The sequence below is a fragment of the Pinus tabuliformis genome, chromosome 4_1 (genome assembly GCF_031772625.1).
Source record: "Pinus tabuliformis cultivar Carrire ecotype Pingquan chromosome 4_1, CPIR1, whole genome shotgun sequence".
Lineage (NCBI taxonomy): Eukaryota > Viridiplantae > Streptophyta > Pinopsida > Pinales > Pinaceae > Pinus > Pinus tabuliformis.
The window spans coordinates 114,856,465-114,862,691 of record NC_142303.1 but is presented as its reverse complement, the minus strand read 5'-3'; the positions used below and the strand labels follow the sequence as shown (position 1 = coordinate 114,862,691).

The 6,227-nt window shown below is 38.1% G+C and overlaps 1 long non-coding RNA gene across 1 annotated transcript; it reads right to left on the bottom strand.

The window, feature by feature from the left end:
* Positions 1-3,610: 3,610 nt before the first annotated feature.
* LOC149174472 (uncharacterized) lies at positions 3,611-5,127 on the bottom strand. The gene is made up of 3 exons (XR_016257930.1): positions 4,492-5,127; positions 4,167-4,396; positions 3,611-3,753 (listed from the first exon to the last, which is right to left on the bottom strand). It is a non-coding gene; the product is annotated as an uncharacterized LOC149174472 (long non-coding RNA).
* Between the last annotated feature and the right edge of the window lie 1,100 nt (positions 5,128-6,227).

The window sequence follows — 6,227 nt, the reverse complement described above, 5'->3', positions numbered from 1 at the left end:
TTATAATCATTAATTTGCTAAAATTCTTTGTGCAAATCTGCTCTCAAACACCTCAAATCTGCAGACCCACATGTAAATCTCCAAAAGCAATGATGAGAAACTCTTAAAATTTTGTTTGTGACTGTAGTGCCTTGAATTCTGTGGGTTATGGAGACAAGTGTAGAAGAAAATTAACTGAGCAGGAGTGATTCCCAAGGCCAACCAATTCAGAAAATTCCAAGTAATAAAAAACACCGACAAAATGAGAATTAGCCTCCAAGTAACTGTCACCTTTATCCAATGCCATGCATACAACGTTTAGAGATATTGACTTCAAATTCAAAGTGGATGTCAACAGTCAGATTACTTCAAAAGCACCTTTTCCCACCAAGTTCAATGATGCAGAAGCATCATCACCACCCCACCATGGTTGCAGCATCCCATGAACATTGAGAAGAGGTCAAGCGAGATAGCACTGTGGAAGAGACAGTGGGTAATTTTCGTCCCAGCATTCATCCTCCACCATCCAAATTCCCTTGCTTTCATCTGACAATCCACGGTTTCCCAGACCCAAGGATTCTCGTAGCCAGCTGGAACTTCTGTTTCAAGAGGATTCGATCAGTATTTCTAACGTTTACATTTTGAGCAGTCCAAGTTGCTAACAACCCCATGAGAAAATGACCATTTCCGCGTTGCATCATCTCTAGTTAGTTCCTTGTAATCAGCCACACTTAATTTGAATGATGGCTTTTCTGCTGCCAAAAGATAAAAGGCTTTATAAATTTCAGGAAGCCCAAGACCTAAAAAACAGTAAGAACAGGAAGAAAAAAAATGTCTGGAACCGAACCCTCCTCCCATCACCCCCAACCCCTAAATGGATACTAAGAATAATAGATATTGAAAAAAAAGAAAAGAGTTTTCTTTCCATTTTGCCCATTACTAAGCAGTAACTTCCAGTAGGATCTTGGACTTTATAGAGTAAGCACCATGCTGTCTGCATAATGCAACTTGAAATTTCCAATAAAAAGATTAAAAACATTTCATCTTGTCTCTGAATAAAACGAAGAATGAATGAAGAAAAGTTACCAGATAGTTTCCAAAGGACCCACTGCAGTTTTAGCCTTGGCCCTGGACAAAGCTCCACTTGTAAACTCTCTAAATGATCTGCCTTTGAATAAAGTCTGCATGCATATCAAGATTAATAGGTGAGAGAAATTGGGATTCCCATATCAATATAAAGAGACAGAGCAGTCGGAGGATCAGCATTTTCTTCAAGTAAAATTTACTGCGGTGGGTTTAGTATGAAATTCTCTCTACTCGGTTCAGTAAATAATACTTAAATCATTGGGATTGAAATTTGAAATTGAAGATCTCCAATGTTCTACTCTGGAGTCTGTACCAAGGGTAGAAAAGCATACTTACTTGGAATGCTTTGCGCAGATCAGGAGCCTGAAAATTTTCTTTGCTGGGTAGTTTATCTAACTTTACTTCCATACTTTTCATAATTGAGGGATCCATGGTGCTCAGAGCCAATAGCTCTATGACTTGAAGTTATGGGATTTTCACACCCCACCTCAATTCTTGCTCTTATTATCTATTTCAATGCTCAAAGTTGCTATTTACTGAATGAATTTTGATCTTGTACACATTAAGTTTTCAAATTGCGTAATCTGGCCATGGGAACAGCTTGTTCAAATGGCTAACTGTAAGCTCACTTTTACCCAAGTTGTTGGAATTGGCACCCAAAACCGAGTCAACTGCTGTTCTGGAGGTATGGTGCCTGCCAAATTATTGCCCTCCAGGGATCTGCACAAGAAGGTATATACTTATGCGAGTGCATTTAAAATAATCAAAAGGGAGACATGCTAATGCATTTGTTAATAATATCCAGCGTTGGGCTCGATCAAAGTGCACCAGATTGGATTTATCTTACATTATGGCAATGTTTGACAAATTTCCAATTTCATTGGGAATGGCACCACTAAGCCAATTCAAAGCCAGATCCAAATTCTGTAGATTCTTTAGTTGACCAAGTTCTCTCGGTATGGTACCCAGGATATTGTTTGCACGAAGGTTCCTGCATAAGATACCAATTTGCTCGAGGTTGTTCATGTCAACAGTTCGGCAAACATATTCATATTTCTACACTAACTTATAACTGTACAAAAACTTGGCTCATGTGCAAGCTTCATTTGAGTAATAGGCACTTACAGTGTCTGCAGCGAAGCTAGAAGGGCCAATTCTGGTGCTAGAACCCCTTTAAGAGATGAGTTTGGAAGATTTCTGCATATAAATTTTTTAAACTTATTCAAGTACTTTGAATCTCAAGTATACAATGCATCAAAAGAAAACAACTGATTCAAACAACTTGGAGAGACTCAACATCAAATGTTCTTTCAATTCTACTCATTTGAAATTAAAAATGGATCTGTGATTCAATTCATCATGGGATTCTAGGTCGCACAACACCAGGACTTGGGACATGCAAGAGACGTGGATACGAGCGTCCAACACAGGACACAACAACATTCGAAATGTGACAAGGATATATATATATTCAAAAATTTAGAACATTTACAAAATATTAATATTGATGCAACTAATTCCTACATCAAACATACAAGAAATTGGAGTATTCAAGAATCAACACACATAAAATAGTAGTTTAGGAGTTAGAACTACAGCTTTCTCATTGAGTCCCTTGATGTCATCGAAATCACAATGTATTACATAGACACTAATATTACAGGTAGACATGCCAATGGCAAAATACAAAGTAGAGCAGATAGCAGATACAGTGGATATGTTCTTTCTTGAGCTTGGTGTCTTGTTATAGCAAAGTGGTTTGCAGTGCCGGCAGCTTCTCCTATAGCAAAGTGGTTTAGAGTGCCGACAGCTTTTCCTCGAGCAGACAGAATAGTGACAGCGGTAGATGGACTTGGAGAAGGGGATGAACACCAAAATTGACGTTCTTCCCTTTTTCCTGTGACCTTTGTGGTATAAAAGAAGAACACTAAAATTGGAGAAACGACAATTTCACCTCCTTCATTCTTCTTTACCTACACAATCACCTACACAATATTAGAGCATTTTCCTGTGGCTGGAAGTGAAAAAAGGAGGTGAAACTGCTTTTCTAGTTCTGTTTTGGCTCCTTGCACGTCCAACACTCGAGACATGATACAGCGCATAGCAACCTCCCGTGAAGTGAAATTTGAGATTCAACCCTAACAGCTCTGGCCTAGACATCACTGACAACTAATGCTGAGAGTTACAACATTAAATAACAAGTTGTAGCGAGCTATAAGAACTCAGAAAATTTGTGCCAGCAAGCTTTAACGAGATGGTCGACCAGGGGAACAATCGAAGTAGTACCTGGTAGCAAAGGATTCAATGTAAGAATCTGGCGCTGGGATGTACAAAGTCAAGAATTTGAAAGCAACCAATATGAGTACACCAGCCAGAGTTCCTCTGGATCCTAAGCTATAAATAAAAGCTAATGACAATTTAACAAACTAATTCCAACCTGGAATGAAAGCAGTACATGAGTAAAAAGGGATTGTTTACCTTAATACTTCTTTTGGTGAATGGTCTGATGCCGCAATGGAAACCGAGAGATATTAACCTTGCCATAAGAAAAGGCCTAGACATCACTGACAACTAATGCTGAGAGTTACAACATTAAATAACAAGTTGTAGCGAGCTATAAGAACTCAGAAAATTTGTGCCAGCAAGCTTTAACGAGATGGTCGACCAGGGGAACAATCGAAGTAGTACCTGGTAGCAAAGGATTCAATGTAAGAATCTGGCGCTGGGATGTACAAAGTCAAGAATTTGAAAGCAACCAATATGAGTACACCAGCCAGAGTTCCTCTGGATCCTAAGCTATAAATAAAAGCTAATGACAATTTAACAAACTAATTCCAACCTGGAATGAAAGCAGTACATGAGTAAAAAGGGATTGTTTACCTTAATACTTCTTTTGGTGAATGGAGTACCTGGTAGCAAAGGATTCAATGTAAGAATTTGGCGCTGGGATGTACAAAGTCAAGAATTTGAAAGCAACCAATATGAGTACACCAGCCAGAGTTCCTCTGGATCCTAAGCTATAAATAAAAGCTAATGACAATTTAACAAACTAATTCCAACCTGGAATGAAAGCAGTACATGAGTAAAAAGGGATTGTTTACCTTAATACTTCTTTTGGTGAATGGTCTGATGCCGCAATGGAAACCGAGAGATATTAACCTTGCCATAAGAAAATGCGTAAAGATGGAAAATAACCTTTCCTTGTTTAAAAGAAGAGAGGATTGAAAATAATATGAATACCATGATGACTGGAGTTCGTGGAAGTCTACTTCGGCGACATCGAGAACTTGGTATTCGAGCATAGCAAGGGAATCTGGCTCCTTGACCAAACCTGCAACAAAATTTAATGGAGGGTTAGAGGAAGTTACGAACCCCAAAGTTTATAAATATGTATAGAAGAAACCCAGGGTACATAAGAGTAATTACCTCTCAGTGATTTCGAACAACCAATCTCTCTAGAAATTCTGCAAAAGAAGTCCCAAGGGGTTCATGGAACGAAAAAATAAGAGATAAACCTGAGCAATTGCTAATCGGAAAGCTGAATGACAATGAAAATGCCCCCCAAGCATGAGACAAAGGTCAATTCGGACACGGGTTTGATATTGCACACAACAGAGGTTTACAGAGCTGAGTATGCATGACAAATGACCCGATGAAACGGTGGAGGGGGCAGGGGTAGTTACACCTGAACTGACCTGCGCTCACCTGGATCGTTCGATCTAACCCTAGAAACAGCAACAGGGATGATCGAGATATTTGGTAGCGGTCACATCATCTTCAAATCTCCTGAGGGATCCAGAGGAGGCAAGTCCTGACGCCCGCCTGGAGAACACCATTGGAGAAACCCTACCTCTGGAATGGCGATGGGCACTCCGCGCTCTTCATTACCCGGACCGGCGATTGGCACTCCGCGCTCTTCATTACCCGGACCGCCTCAGTGACATTTTTGATCGACGGTTGTGGTGTTTGTAATCGTCTAACATCTCATCGTACGGCGTCAGAGGAGGACACGTAGGCAAAATGGGGGATGGATCTCAGAGGGAAACGCCTTACGGCGTAATTATATTTTTATTAAAATTTTAAATTTTTTTATTTTTTTTAAGTGTTTAATAGATATAAACTTAATTTTATGTTATTTTGTAAAATATAAATGAATATGTAACAAGTGGTGTAATTTCACAAAGCTTTGAAATTTTAATTAAATAATTTAGTTTGATTGTGTTTTTTGGTGTATGCATTTTCAAATGTGTACTATATGTGTAAGGTAATTTAAATTATTGACTATATGGATGCTTGTAAATTTATGAAGCATTGGGAAAAGATGCTCGTAAATTTATGAAGCATTGGCAAAAGATGCTTGTAAATTTATTACGTGTTGGCAAAATAAATGTCGGGTTAGGTACGAATCTCATCTAATGCACTCACTCATATGAGAGATCACTTCCAAAAATCAAACTAGAGGGGAAATAGGTTCAATTCTCTTAAAGGTCAATATGACATTTGATTTCTCCCTTACTAGACTAAAATTTGTAGCCTCATCAAATAGTTAGAACTAGAATCAGAAAACATTCAAATTATCAAACCTTTCCCAATGGATATTCTAGTTATAGTTTCAGTTCTTAAGGATTTTTACAACCTCTTCAAGGTTCCTTTAACAATGTTAAGACCCTTGGGTATTTAAAAACATACTACTAGAATTTTGTTACAACACTATTCAATGAAAGAAGTGCACAAAATCAAAGGAACAAAATTGTAATGAAAATTCAAGTAACAATGAACAAGCCTGCAACTAACAAATATAATGCAACTATCTACAGAAAAAAGAAATGCAAGTTATACCAAAGAGAGGGGGCCCTACCCCTTCCAACACACCTGATGAACGACTTACAGTGCATTGTTAAGGTTGCACAACAAAAGTGTATTTTATTTCAACATCCCAAAGATAAAAATGCAATGGCTCCCACGCAACTATGTCCCTATTGCCTGACCAATTTAATTACTCATAGAATTTTACCAGCATAACCTTTCCATGGTCTCTATGAGGTTTGGAGTTACATATTTAAGATTACATTTGAAAGACAAAAGATAGAACTCGTTGATACTTATGCATACTTTCCCTTATATACATGGAGATTGATGTTTAACTTAGAAAATAATTTGTT